This window comes from Lactuca virosa, chromosome 3 (assembly GCF_052849685.1).
Source record: "Lactuca virosa cultivar CGN04683 chromosome 3, Lactuca_virosa_CGN04683_v6, whole genome shotgun sequence".
In the NCBI taxonomy this organism is placed as follows: Eukaryota; Viridiplantae; Streptophyta; class Magnoliopsida; order Asterales; family Asteraceae; genus Lactuca; species Lactuca virosa.
This window is the reverse complement of record NC_136428.1, coordinates 244,840,371-244,855,940: the sequence shown is the minus strand read 5'-3', so window position 1 is coordinate 244,855,940 and position 15,570 is coordinate 244,840,371.

Sequence of the window (15,570 nt, the reverse complement as noted above, 5' to 3'; positions counted from 1 at the left end):
TTGACTGTTGTTTAACGTTTTAAACACTTCTAGGAAGGATCAAGGTTGGCATCCAAGGGTAAACAAGAGGCTAGGTGAGTTTAAGGTCCAAAAATGACCTTAACTTGTGTTTACGGCCTAAAGACCATATCCCCATGAGTTTACAGCCGTAAACTCATGGTATTATGTACCAAATCAATGATTGAGGTCCTTAGTTCATGTTAGAAGTGTTCTAGACTTGATCCTAAGGCTTGAGAAGTGATTAGGGCTCATTTGGACCCTAAAACAGAGTTTACGGCCCAAGAAGGTTCCATGGCCGTAAACCCCTTTTTGATTATGATTTCTTGATGATTTCTAAGTGTAAACTAGTTAATTCAAGCATACAACAAGCTAAGACAAGAGTACTTACTGTATAGAAGCTTGAAAGGGTGATTAAGGCTCAAGAACACTAGTGTGTGTTCTTGGTGTTCTTGGTGTTTTGAAGATCTAGGTAAAAATCAATAATGAATGGATGAAATGATGTATAAACACTAGGTGATAGGGTATAACTACAAATCAAGTCAAGAAAAACTTACGTTTTCGGAAGATCGGGTGAAGAACAGGATGATACTTGAGAGAGAACGGGGAGTAAACTTGAGGGTGCAAGTGAGAAATGAGGAATTTGGGGAGTAAACTCATGCCTAAGGCATGAGTTCACGGCCAACATAGAGTTCACGGCCCAAACTCCCTTTGTTTGGCAGTGAACACCTAACTAGGGTGTTGGTTGATCAATTGTTATCCCGATATTCTAGAAATCACTTCCTTTTATCCGTTCGATTCATGAATAATTAAATAAAATACTCAAACGGACTCTAAACTGGCTATAAATTAGCAGAAAAGTATTTAACTTTTAATTGATGTTTTGGACAGTAGGGTTTGTACGAATGAAAATTTCGGGTTGTCACATCATCCCCCCTTAGATGGAATTTCGTACCGAAATTAGTTTTCTTAGCATTACTACTGGGGTTGAGCTCTTCTGATTGGCAGAATACCCACTCGTAGACTTGGCAACTTTGCCCTTCCGTTCATGATAGGATTCGTACTTGGTCCATCTATCATTACCTCGTGTATACAAGTCGTATATAATTAGGGTTAGTAAGACGGTCGGATGTGCGACTCTGCCCCAGGTCCACAACCAAACGAGGAACAGGAGATAGGGCGGAAACACACATACTATATCTGAGTAATCATAATTATATACCACCCTCGCGTATACACTGAATAGTAATAGGTGGGCTGTATTCGTCCTTAGCCTCTGTGCTCGAACTTGGTCTGCTGGACTAGCGGTATTTCATGACGGTCTGCAGATATCTGGCGATAAGGCTTTGGAGGACAAAGTACTCTTCGCATGAGTACTTCGGGGTTCTGGGACGATGGCTTCGCTAGAGTGTCGATCAAGAAAAGGATTTTCGCTTGAAACTGGCATTGTGAGGATCAAATCGACTCAAGTCAAATGACGACGTCGAACTACTCGAAATTACAGGCGTTAGACTGGATTAAAAGGTGTTACAAAACAATAAGGTGCAATCTATGAAAGAGTTTTCAGTACTTTAGTTTCAGCTATGCTATTACCGCAGCGAACAAAGTATACTGCAAAAAGCCATTACAGGCAGCACGAGAGTCCCTAACACTGATGGGATCTCGCAAAAGACAAGACTCTAGTTGCACTAGTTTTAAACAGTTTATGAGTCTGCTACAACGAACGCCTTAGATACTTTAACGTGGGTCAGGAGTAGTTTCTTTTGGGGCAGTGATCCTTAGTATCTTCCCGTCTGCGCCGGAGTTCTTTGTTATTGGGCAATCCCTTTTGAGGTGTCCTATCTCGCCGCATTGGTGACATATCTGGCTTGTACTAGCCTTGGTGGTGGAAGTGAGGTGTCGAGTCAGAGTTACGTGGACACGGGTGTTTTCCTCGTTCATCCACTTTGAAAATTTCCTCTTATAGGGTCCAGTTTTACCATCACCATCGTGTGCAGGGCTGGTCCTGATGTTAGGGACTTGAGGAATTGGTAGTGCCGGTGCTGAAGTGGCAGGAGTTGCCACTTGTTGCTGTTGCATGGAAAGTCTTTGGGATCGCTTGAGCTCCTTTCGGGCTTGGCGATTTCGTTTCTTCTTCTCGGTTTTACGACTTTGCACGTCCGTGACTGTTGTTATTTGTTGGCTTCCTGGATCGATACAACAATCAGAATCGTTAACTCCTTTGCCAGTCGTGTTTGCGTTGCCAGAGTTGAGGTTTGCAAGGACAGCTGTCACGGCAGCTGTTACCGCGACTTTGAATGTAGCGGCGTCGATATGAAGGATAGGGGTTTTGTTGTTTGGCTGACTATTTCTGGATGACGACATGATTCTGTTATATGAAAGAAAAGGAGTTTGTGAGCGATTATGGTTGAACCTGGATGTATTCTGATCATTCATGTAAAGAGTAGAAATAAGTTCTCGAGGGTTTGACCTACATCCCTATGATGTAGTCCTAGTACAGAGTAGAAGTAAGTTCGTAGAATGGTCTCTCTCAAATCTCTCACGAGCATCTCCCAGGCGAATGGTGGGGATCGCATGCAATCTCGCATTGGTGACAACTTCCGTGATTTGATGGAGGGCTGTCCTGCCTTGAATCTCATTTCGGGCCCCTCTGCGGACCAAGATTGGCAAGACTCTGTCTGCAGAGCCCCCCTCGCTTTAGTCATAAAAGCTTCGGTCTCCATTAAATGGCATGGGCTGATCCTGCCCTTGGCTCCATGTTTCCAAGCTTTCCACCCACGAAGGCGTCGGGCCTTGAAAAGTCGGACGAGGGTTAGGACTTGGAACAAGAGCCATCGGGGGTAGGTTCTCCACTTCAGGTTCGGAGTCAGAATCATCAGCAAAGCCTTCAGCTTGGTGACCATCCATAGGGATTGGGTGATCATTCTCTGGCTCCTCTCCGAGCCATCCAACATTGTCGTGGTTAGGGTAGTACGGGTTGCTGTGGGGATGGAATCCAGCCATGAAATCTACGCGAGAAAAAGGATATAAGAAATAACTAAATAGACGTACTAATTAGATAATTATAAGATGATCTGTATCAGATACTTCAATACTTGTTTAGTGCATACTAGTTATATGTATTCAGGACAGGATAGAACTTCGAATAAGCGACCCTAACTCTAAGCCCACAACCAAACGAGGACAGGAAGTAAAGCAAAGATCCACAGATTCTGAGTCTATGACGTCCTAGATACATATAATCTTAATGTATCCAACTTGCAACTATTGACTTATTGATAAAGACCTTTAATTCTCATATAAGTAATTATAATAACACCAAATACCCCTATGGTATTTCATTGTGGTAGTGTTGGTAAGTTTTTAGACTTGTTGCCACATCACAACCATTCTTGGTCATATGCTAATCACTCCTCGGACCATCATAGTTGATCAGGCTATGCCACTCCCAGGACTGACCATACATCCCCGAGCTTACTTGTGATATTCAACAATCGTAATACTTTTGTTCTTGTCATTGTGACACTGATTTTAGTATGAATGCAGGCCCATATACTTAATTAAATATTTTATTATTTAAAAGTATAAACTCTTGCTAAGAGTGTTTTAATCCCATTGTATTTATAGTTAGTATATCTTTTATGGGTTGATATACTCAATTCACTATAAACAATGCTCTGATACCAATCTGTCACACCCCAAAACCTAAGAACGGCGGAAACGTTCTGGGGTGGAGGACGTCATGTAATGTATCACAACAATGTAAAGTAGTAAACAAGCAACAACATCATCCATTGCATTAATAGTATAACTTTACTTACAAGTGTGTTCTTTCATAGTATAAAACAACATAATGAATACTCAAAATAAAAGACGAGTCTTGACTGCTCCGTCTTCACAAAACCTGGTCGTCGTACCTGTCTATTTGTGACCTGAGAATACAAGTTATTTTGAAAGCGAGTATCAGCAATAAAGCTGGTGAATTCATAAGTATTTTAATGTCATTACTTTGAAAAGCTGTTATGAAAGACTGTCGAATGTTTAATGAAACATTTGGTATAAGTGTGAAAACCCTAGAAAATCCCATATTTCCTACTAGTATAAAAAGTAGTCTTCTACCAAGACCCGAATGTTTTGAAAGTATGAACCTCTACATAAGTAAAACTGTTTTGAAAGTAGTCTTCTAACGAGACTCGCGAAAAGTAAGTAAGTAAGTAAGTAAGCAAGTAAGTAGTCTTCTCACGAGACCCGCTGTAAGTAAGTAGTCTTCTCACGAGACCCGCTGTAAGTAAGTAGTCTCCTCACGAGACCCGCTGAAAGTAAGTAATAATGTGATTGATGGTCCCCATACTAAAAGTTCTCCTTAGAAGAGATTTTGGAACCTAAAGGTGACTTCCGCAACGAATCGCTAGGTCGAAATCCACATTTATTTTACGTAATCATATATATATATATATATATATATATATATATATATATATATATATATATATATATATATATATATATATATATATATATATATATATCCAAAACTATACCTATAATAGCTTACTAGAAATATATGAACGTATACCTTTGCTACCCAAAGGTACTGAACTGACTGATTAGAACTATTATGTCTATATATGTATACATAATATATAACTAATATTTAGACGACCTTCGGACGGATAACCGATATCCTAAAGCCACATCCCAACGAGTAAAAGGAAATGAGGCGAGCTAGCCTTCCTAAGTCCTTTAAACATTACTTATATAACTATACATATATATGCATGCTTTTAACAAAGTATCCATGTAAAAGTATCCATGTAAAAGTATCCATGTAAAAGTATCCATGTAAAAGTATCTATGTAAACGTATAGACTCATGAATGAACTGACCCTTGTGTGATTCATTGTTCTAGTAATAGTAATAGTAACTTCCTAAACTACGCCTATTGTAGTTTACTAGTAATATGACTTGTACATATGAACACGAATGTATACCCTTGCTACCCAAGGGTATGGAATGGACTGATAGAACTTTTACGTCTATATACGTATACATAATATATAACTAATATTTCGACGACATTCAGACGGATAACCGATGCCCTAAGGCCACATCCCAACGAGGAAAAGGAAATAAAGCGAGCTAGCCTTCCTAAGTCCTTTAAACATTACTTATATAACTATACATATACAGGCATGCAATTGACAATATAAAAGTATAAAAGAAGTTTTGTAAAAACCTTTGAAAAATTTAATAACTAAGAAATGATGACTTGATGTCAATTTATAAAACGATTTAAAAGCAGTTGTTTGATATAAACAATTTAAAGTATAAGACATCCCTTACTGGGAGCACAGTTTGAAGTTCTTGAAAACCTTTGTTTGAAACATCGATGTAACCGGATTTGAAAGGAAGAGTGTAGTTTAGAGAACAAGTTTGATAAAGAGTTTAACGTGTAAATACATTCGAGAAAATCATTTTGAAGTAGTTTACTTGATAAAACAGCTAAAAGTGTAGTAAATTCATAGCTTGATAGTTATTAATCACATGCGATTGATATGATAACTATCATGATTCAACTTGTATTCCCCCCCATGAAAGCATTTAAAAACATTTAAAAGGTTAATTAAGGGGGTATGAACTCACTTGTAGTGAGTGGATCGGATGGAAGTGTCGGACAAGCTGCTTGGTGTCAAGTGAAGACTTGAACACACACAAGGATCCTAATAACATATGAAGACATATGTATATATTCAATTAGTGATTATAACACTAATTAGATAAGTATTTACATTCTAAGGCGTGCAAAACACTTTGGTCCAAGTGTTAGGAGGCCATTGGGTTGCATCTAAAGGTTGTATGGTATGGCATTCGAGTTTATGGCGCAAGGACCACTCCTTATGGAGTTTACGGCCTAAGGTCATTTCCCCCATGAGTTTACGGCCGTAAACTCATGGTACTAAGTGTCATTTGGTGATTTAAGGTCTTATAAGTCTAGATTGAACATCCAATGATCAAGTCCATGCCTTAGGAAAGCATTAGGGGCACAATAACACTACCTAGTAGAGTTTACGGCCTAAGGACCACTTCCTTAGGTGTTTACGGCCGTAAACGCTTATAGGGACTTCTTTTGATTGTTGTTTAAGGTTTTAAACACTTCTAGGAAGGATCAAGGTTAGCATCCAAGGCTAAACAAGAGGCTATATGATTTTAAGGTCCGTAAACTCATGGTATTATGTACCAAATCAATGATTGAGGTCCTTAGTTCATGTTAGAAGTGTTCTAGACTTGATCCTAAGGCTTGAGAAGTGATTAGGGCTCATTTGGACCCTAAAATAGAGTTTACGGCCCAAGAAGGTTCCTTGGCCGTAAACCCCCTTTTGATTATGATTTCTTGATGATTTCCAAGTTTAAACTAGTTAATTCAAGCATACAACAAGCTAAGGCAAGAGTACTTACAGTGTAGAAGCTTGAAAGGGTGATTAAGGCTCAAGAACACTAGTGTGTGTTCTTGGTGTTTTGAAGATCTAGGTGAAAATGAATAATGAATGGATGAAATGATGTATAAACACTAGGTGATAGGGTATCACTACAAATCAAGTCAAGAAAAACTTACGTTTTCGGAAGATCGGGTGAAGAACGGGATGATAGTTGAGAGAGAACGGGGAGTAAACTTGAGGGTGGAAGTGAGAAATGAGGAGTTTGGGGAGTAAACTCATGCCTAAGACATGAGTTCATGGCCAACATAGAGTTCACGGCCCAAACTCCCTTTGTTTGGCCGTGAACACCTAACTAGGGTGTTGTTGATCAATTGCTATCCCGATATTCTAGAAATCACTTCCTTTTATCCGTTCGATTCATGAATAATTAAATAAAATACTCAAACGATCTCTAAACTGGCTATAAATTAGCAGAAAAGTATTTAACTTTTAATTGAAGTTCTGGACAGTAGGGTTTGTACGAATGAAAATTTCGGGTTGTCACAGATGGCTTGGATAAGACAAAGACCAACTAAGACCAATTGTGTGGAGTGTTTGTCTTGATAAGAATCGACACTAACTCTTGAGTATTTGTTTGTCAAGAAATGTTTCTCGACAAGGGAATCTTATATGTCATGAAGTCAGTGGGAGTCTAAATGGACATGAAAAGTTTCAAGAACTAATCAAGAGTAAACCTATTGTTAAACACTAGCACACGACTTGAGGTTTTTGACCTATCGTGTTGACACATTCCTATTTCTGTGCCCATTCCATTTAAGGTTGACTATGCATATGAGTTCTATAAGTTCTCATTTGATTACATAAGGCAGAGCACCTTGATCAGTGAAAGCTCATTGATCAGTAAGGGTGAGCTGGTCAACGACTTGGAAAACATGGTAGGGCCTTGTGCTGCCAAGTGGCAAGAAATTAAGAATGAACAAGTTCTGTCCATAAGAGTTTGGATTTGTCACATACATTATCTTATGATTATGGTTATGACAATTCACATGGATAGGAGCACATACACCATAAAATCAAAGTGTCATAAGGTTTCTCTCCTTCATGAAAATGATTGTGAGGAAACGCTTTCACTAGGAAGATTTTAAGGAGATAGCAATTGTAAGAATTGCATTGTCAAATCCGATCATGATTACGACATCCCTCTTCATGGTTCGAATTGTGAGATTTGGAAATTAGTCTAAACATTTAGGACTTACTGCTATAAGTTCTGAATTAGTTTAGACATAGATGTGAGCTATATAAGGAAAAGTGTATGAGTTTGAGAAGCTTAGATAAAGGCTTATCGAAGCATATCGTATTAGAAATATGAACTTTGGAAGTCAACAAGTATTGATTTCTAGAAGTCCAACTGTTTTCTGAATACGTTTCAAAGCTAGTGGCAGCATAAATGTTATGTTGATATGGATATAATCGTCATGTTAGTGGGAGCATGATTATTATTTTATGTGTTGCAAGTTAGCAATATTAATTATAGAAAACAAAAGTTGCAGGGGTTGAAAAGTTGTTTTGCTATAATTAAGGGAGAGAATATTATACTTCATTTCAAATCTAAAAGCTTAGATCGAGGAATTTTGATTAAATTTAGTCAAAGGACATATATGGATGTTATGTTGAAAAGGTTCAACTTAATAGAATTCTATATATGGCAATATTATAGCAGGAAACTAGTAAAGTATTGTTGGATTAATGTCTAAGTCCATAACTATAATTGGTAAGACTTGACCCGACCCGGCATGGTCCATTTGGGTTGCATGGCATCATGCATTTGGATAGACTATAATGAGAGAAATAACACTTAAGGTTGGTTAATATATTATAAGTTCTAATATATTAATAAGGTTATTTAATTAGTATTGATCAAGAATTAATTTGGAATTAATTAAGTGATCAAAAGGAGACTAATTAAATATATGGGTTAATTGTGTAAATCATTCATTCTTATATATGTGGGCTTGTGATCCAAGATTTCTTATGTTGGACTAAGTCCATGGGGTGACCCATGGATACTCCATGGAGGTTAAAATCCATGGAGCATAAGGAATGGGTAAAGTTATGAGTTACATGGTGTAACCCTAATAGCCACCATATAAAAGAATCCCATGGCTCAAGAAATCGTGCACTAATGTGTGAATATGAGGGCTAGACGATTTCAAGGAGTGTTCCATTTCTCTCAAGTCATTCCATGTACATTTGGTGTTGTGTGAACCATTTGAGGTGTCACACTTGGGGCACTAGGCACTCAAGCTTCATGGAGACAAGCTACATCAAACAAAGGTATATATTCTATCCATTTGATTACCCAAGTATCAAGTATTGTATGCTAGATAGGGTAATACCTTGGAAAGTTCATAATTGCATGTATAATAGAGAAAACATAGATCCAAGGTATTTAAGGTTGCATGTACACTTAGGAGTGTTAGAATGCTCAAAACCCATCAGTGGTATCAGAGCCAAGGCTTGTTTTCTTGTTATACTTGCAAAATTAGCTGAAAAATCGAATTGTATTAGTTTAAAAGTTATGCTAATTACTTGAAAAAAATTTGATGTGAATTATCTTTGTTCATATGAGTTTATTAGATTAACAGAAAAGTTAATTGATTATGTTTTTTCAATCCATTTTAATCTAAGAGTTGATTCTAAAATGTGTTTTTGTAACTTGTCCTCAAGTTATATGAAAAGTCACATTTAAGTTTCATAAAACTCATAAAAAGTTGGCAATGGTTACAAAAATGAAGAGTCTTGTCCTCATTAAATGGTTTTATGACTCCATAACTTGTTCTCAAGTTATGGAGGTTCAAGAGTCACTTAATTAAATGATAAAATGTGTAACCTTAATTAGTTCCATAAGTTACAAAAATAGAGAAAAGTTACATTCTTTTATTAGTTTAAAGTCTTCCATAACTTGTCCTCAAGTTATGGAACTTGAAGAGTTTTTTTTTTAATTAAAACTACTTTAAACACATAAGTTATGGAATTAATTAGTTTTGAATATTTTCAAAACTTGCCCTCAAGTTTTGGAATTTGTAAAGTTTTCCCCATGAATACTTTAATTCCAAGTTAGCCCTTAGAATTTTAAAAGTTAAAATTCAACCCTTATACTTTATACTATTATAAGTTAATAATAAATATATGTATAAGAGCAAGTCAGTCTTACCGTTAGTAGGCCTCATTCACGAAGCCGGTCTATAAGGGGGGTATAAGGTTACTGCCTATAATATGGCAGTTTAATGGGTGTCCACTCTCACCCACCGCTTCCTTGACTGGTGGAGGGTCGTTAGCCGAACGGGTAGGACAAGGACTATAATTCTCCCTTCATTAAAAGTATTAATGATAAATACTAAGTAACTAAACACTTATAAATTCCCAATCTTAGTTACTTAAGAAAATGTGAATAAGGTGCTAATCCATGAAATTACACTTTGCACTTTGTTTAAACCGTTAGTGGAGCGTGTGTGGTTAACCGGCACACTAACCTGGATTTAACAAAGTAGGCAAAGGGTAACTTAATATTTATCATAGTATCGGTGGAGCTCGTGTGGTTAACCGGTACATCGATTGAGGGGTAAATATTAAGGGTACCAAGTATATTTGCATGGTTACTTCACACCTTGTTTTGTGATCCTCGGCATCCCAGTCACAAAACCTGAAGGGCACACTCGAGATTGAAACATGCCATTGAAAAGTTCAATGAATCTCAAAAGATCTAGGAGTTTCAAATCCAATTAAAAACCTAATTACATTATTTCGTTTTTCATGGTGGAAATTGGTAAATCGTCATTTACCTACCTTCAACTATTTTATAACTCGGATTACGGCATCCCTCTTCCAGTTATAAATAGGTTGTTGGATCCTAGCCTTAATATTTCATATTGGGTGTTATATTAAGGACTTTAGATCAACTATCTTGAATATCTCCCAAAAGATGTCTAGTTCAGACATCTATGATCTTCCCAAATCTCTTGGAACTTTACTTCCTCCACCTCCTCCAATTATTCTCCCTAACCCACAAGTTCAAGGTCACTCAAGCCCTAATGGCAAGCAAGGTCTATGTGTGATCACATCTTAGAGATGAAGTCACATATTGACAAGCTGGGAGAGTTGGGTGTCAAAGTCTTGAGAAAGTTGGATGTTCAATCACTTTCTAAGTCACATAGTGAGTTCCTTTGGGACTACTATGAAACAGACTATGACATGAACCTTAATGATCATATCTATTTCCTTGGTGCTGCTGAATCAGCAATGATTTGGAACGATAGTAAAGCAAATTTGATTAGAAGATCAACTTCCCAAAAAACTTGATGGACAGTGACAATGGTGACACTGGAAATCCAGAAAAAGCATTCTCTTCCCAATGGAAAGGGATTGGTCATAGTCAACCCGGTTGACCAAATGGTAAAGAGAAAGGCTAAGTCTGAGATAGTCCCATTACCAAAGGGTCCATATGTTTATTTTGCCAAAGGAAGGGGCGTTGATTGCAAAGCTGCCAAATTTACCTAAGGATGTTAAAGTCAATAAGTTTGACTCTACATCAGGTAGAGCCCATTATCTAACTCTGTTAAGTTCTATTCTGAGATCCTCATTACATGATGTGACTGGGTCACATGTTGATGTTTTAAGAATCAAAGAATAGAGAGAAATCTTAAAGGAAGTATATGTTGATTCTGATCGCGAAGGTGGATTTCGATCGCATCAGAATTTTGAGCAAGGAATAGATAACAAGAATTTTCCATGTGGATTGTAAGGATAAGTTTTTCCGCAAAGTTTTAAAATAAAAGAAAATTGTTTAATTTTATTTATTTGAAGTATCCTTACAATGGCATTTGTGGAAAATTGTTGCTTATATGATTCCACTGACAGCAATATTGGAAAATAGATTTGATTCTTTCATTTGTGGTAGTGTCTAAATTTACCAAATCAGGAAAGTTCCTCATCGCCCAAGTTTCAATTGGACCAAAACTTGGAATCATGCAAGTTGAATAGTATGATGAATGAGAACTTTCAAGCATTGGAAAATCAAGACTAATTACTTGTTGACATGGATGTGTGAGTCAAGTGAAGGACTAAAGGGATCGAGTACACATTCTTGTGCACTGGTCATGTCCACCACAAAAGATCGATAAGACTATTCGTCATAATTTACTATAGCTCAGTAAATATGGTTATACTTACAAGCTTAAGTGTAATTCTGAGACATTGGAAAAGGTTCCAATGTATGGCAGAGTGAATAAGAAGAATCAAATTAGGCAGAAAGATAAAAGTTTTCTCAAATCTGAAAAGATGGGAGAGTACTTTAGTATCATGTTTTGTGATCATATTAATGATTTAAGAACCACATCACAATTGGTATTCTAAGGACATCTTAGTACATTCTTATGACTAAGAAGAGGAGTCATGAATTGTTGAAATGGTTAAATCAAGAAGATGAGTCATACTTCGTTTCAAAACAAGTCTTAGAGTCATACTCCAAGACTATAAGTTGAGTGGCATATCTTAAAGAAAGGTTTATAACACTTGTCAAATGTAAGAGTAAAAGTGTCCTACTCTTGTACATTTGAAGTTGGTAAGTTGTGATGTTTTGGATTAAACAAAGACCAACTAAGGCCAATTGTGTGAAGTGTTTGGCTTGATAAAGAATCCGCACTATCTCTTGAATATTTGGCAAGATAGTCTTATATGTCAAGAGGACAGTGGGAGTCTTAAAGATCCTAAAAAGAATTTCAAGAACTAATCAAGAATAAAACCTGAGGTTCTTCACTAGCACACGACTTGAGGTTTATAACCTATCATGTTGACATATTATGTGCCCATACCAGTTAAAGTTGGCTTTGCATAGGAGTTCTGAAAGTTCTCAATTGGTTGCATAACAACTTGGAAGCAATGACAGGCCCTGTACTGCCAGGTGGCAAGAAGTTAAGATTGCATAAGTTCAGTCCATATGAGTTTGGATTTGTCATTATCCTTGTCTTGTGACTATGGTTTTGACGATTCACATGGATAAGAACACATACACCATAAAATCTAAGGGTCATAAGGTTTCTCTCCGATTCATGAAAATGATGGTGAGGAAACACTTCCACCAAGTAGATTTGAAGCAGATGGCAAAAGGTCTAAACAATTGAGACTATGATTACGGCATCCTTTTTCATAGTTCTGAAATTGTTTAGACACACATGCATGCTATCTAAGGAAAGGTGTATGATTTTGATAAAGTTTTATCAAAGCATCTCGTATCAGAAATCTGAACTTTGGTAAGGAAGTCAATAAAGTATTGATTTCTAGAAGTCCAGCTGATTTCTGAGTACATGTCAAAGCTAGTGGGAGCATAAGTGTTATGCTAATAATCATCATGTTAGTGGGAGCATGATAATTATTGTTAGTGTTGCAAGTTAGCAATGTTAATTATAGAAAACAAAAGTTTCAATTCGTGAGGCGGCAGGGATTGAAAAAGTTGTTTTGCTATAATTAAGGGAGAGGATATACTTCATTTCAATTCGTGAGGCTGCAGGGATTGAGACCTTAATCATCTTTAGTCAAGAATATATATATGAATTTCATGTTGGATTGGTTCAACTTAAGGAAATTCTATATATTGCGTTCTCAAAATTCGATTATGATTACGGCATCCCTCTTCATAGTCAAATTTTGAAAACATGGCAAATAAAAATATTGTAGCAAAAGACTGGTCTAGAATCATGTCTTTATGTGAGACATCATGAATCGTGTACCATTTGCTTTGGGTACAGGATCGATTGCATGTGCTATAATATTTGTCATTTCTAAATTTTTCCAAATGCCCAGAGGCATTAAGAAGGGAAAAGGTCTAGAATTGGATATGACTAAAATGATTAAGCAATTGTCGAGGACAATCTGAGGTTTACCAAAGATTGGTTGCTCAGGGACAGTTGGAAGTATAGTGCTAATTTTGGATGGACCATATTAACATATTCTGAAAAGAGGCATCTCTTATTCAGAAGTGATAGTCAAAAATGAGAATATGGAGTTGTCTCCATAGGTGGAAGTTATCTGTGTAAGATTAGAAAACTTAATGCAAGAAGCATGTCCAAAGCAATACACTTTGAATATGAGACTTAGTTTCAATGGAGTTGATCTCCATTGGAATACCTTATAATGACTGTTGACAAGTCTTTGTGACTTTGTACATATTCATTACAGGAGGGTCAGTGCATATAAGTTTAAAATCTAAACAGATTTCGATAAATGATAGGAATTTGAAATTCTCACATTTTTCGATAAGGATTTGGGAGTGTGAAATTAGAATCATTGAAATTATGTTCAATTGGTTTATTTCACAAAGTAAGGATCATAGACAAACATAGATTGCATACTTGGTGTATGGCAAAGCTATTGTTTAAGAAAAACATAGTGTACATGCTTGGAGCATGGGACAACTAGTGTTTTTAATTCAAGTATAAAGTTGATAAAACCGAAACCATGAATAATGAGTAATCAGTATGGTGATAAATAAAAGTGTTTATTTATATTCATATGGTTTGATACCATATTTGATTCATTTATTCTTGTGTTTAACTTTGCATGTTGTGACTTCCAGAATAACTAAGTCGCTCTTCCTGAATGATTAAGTTATTCAAACCATCCACAGTCGGTCATATGTTGGAAGTAGATATGAATCAAGACTGTCATGGGTTGGTTTGTAGAGGTCCAAGTTGGTGGACAAAGTGGTGCTACAACACTCATGAGTGCTCATAAGTTCTGAGTATTGGATTCAACCCGCGCTCATTTGAATCACTTCATGGATTTTATCACGAGTGATCATGAGACGATAATATCTTATATTCTTCAAACCTAGAGATATGAGTTGTTACTATGAGTTGGTTGTACATTGATTGCACGAAAACGCATTCGGTAACTCGATGTTATAAAACGTGCCTTTGTGTATGATTCAACAAGTAGTAGAACAAGCCATATGAGTCGAAGTTTATCCATTCCTTTTACCTTCGGGATAAAAGATATATTTGTGGGCCCCTCGATGATTTAAAGATGATACATGTGAGTGCTTGGCCAAGCCAGGACTGATTTGATTTGTTCAATCAGTCAGTCATCATGAATCGGAAATCGGGAAACAACAAATGGACAGAGAGAATGATTGATAATCCATGTCTCAGTCCATATGATATCTAGAATGGAGGAATATATGATCCCTTATCTAATGGACAAGTCATTGACAAAGGTCAGAGTTCATCGACAAGGTCAGAGTTCGACAGAAGCTTTTGAGAGCTACGATTGCTGATCGGTTCCTGAAGTCATACGCAATAATAGTTTTAGACTTATCCAAGTAGGAGACTGTTGGATTAATGTCTAAGTCCATAACTATAATTGGTAAGACTTGACCCGACCCGGCATGGTCCATTTGGGTTACATGGCATCATGCATTTGGATAGACTATAATGAGAGAAATAACACTTAAGGTTGGTTAATATATTATAAGTTCTAATATATTAATAAGGTTATTTAATTAGTATTGATCAAGAATTAATTTGGAATTAATTAAGTGATCAAAAGGAGACTAATTAAATATATGGGTTGATTGTGTAAATCATTCATTCTTATATATGTGGGCTTGTGATCCAAGATTTCTTATGTTGGACTAAGTCCATGGGGTGACCCATGGATACTCCATGGAGGTTAAAATCCATGGAGCATAAGGAATGGGTAAAGTTATGAGTTACATGGTGTAACCCTAATAGCCACCATATAAAAGAATCCCATGGCTCAAGAAATCGTGCACTAATGTGTGAATATGAGGGCTAGACGATTTCAAGGAGTGTTCCATTTCTCTCAAGTCATTCCATGTACATTTGGTGTTATGTGAACCATTTGAGGTGTCACACTTGGGGCACTAGGCACTCAAGCTTCATGGAGACAAGCTACATCAAACAAAGGTATGTATTCTATCCATTTGATTACCCAAGTATCAAGTATTGTATGCTAGATAGGGTAATACCTTGGAAAGTTCATAATTGCATGTATAATAGAGAAAACATAGATCCAAGTTATTTAGGGTTGCATGTACACTTAGGAGTGTTAGAATGCTCAA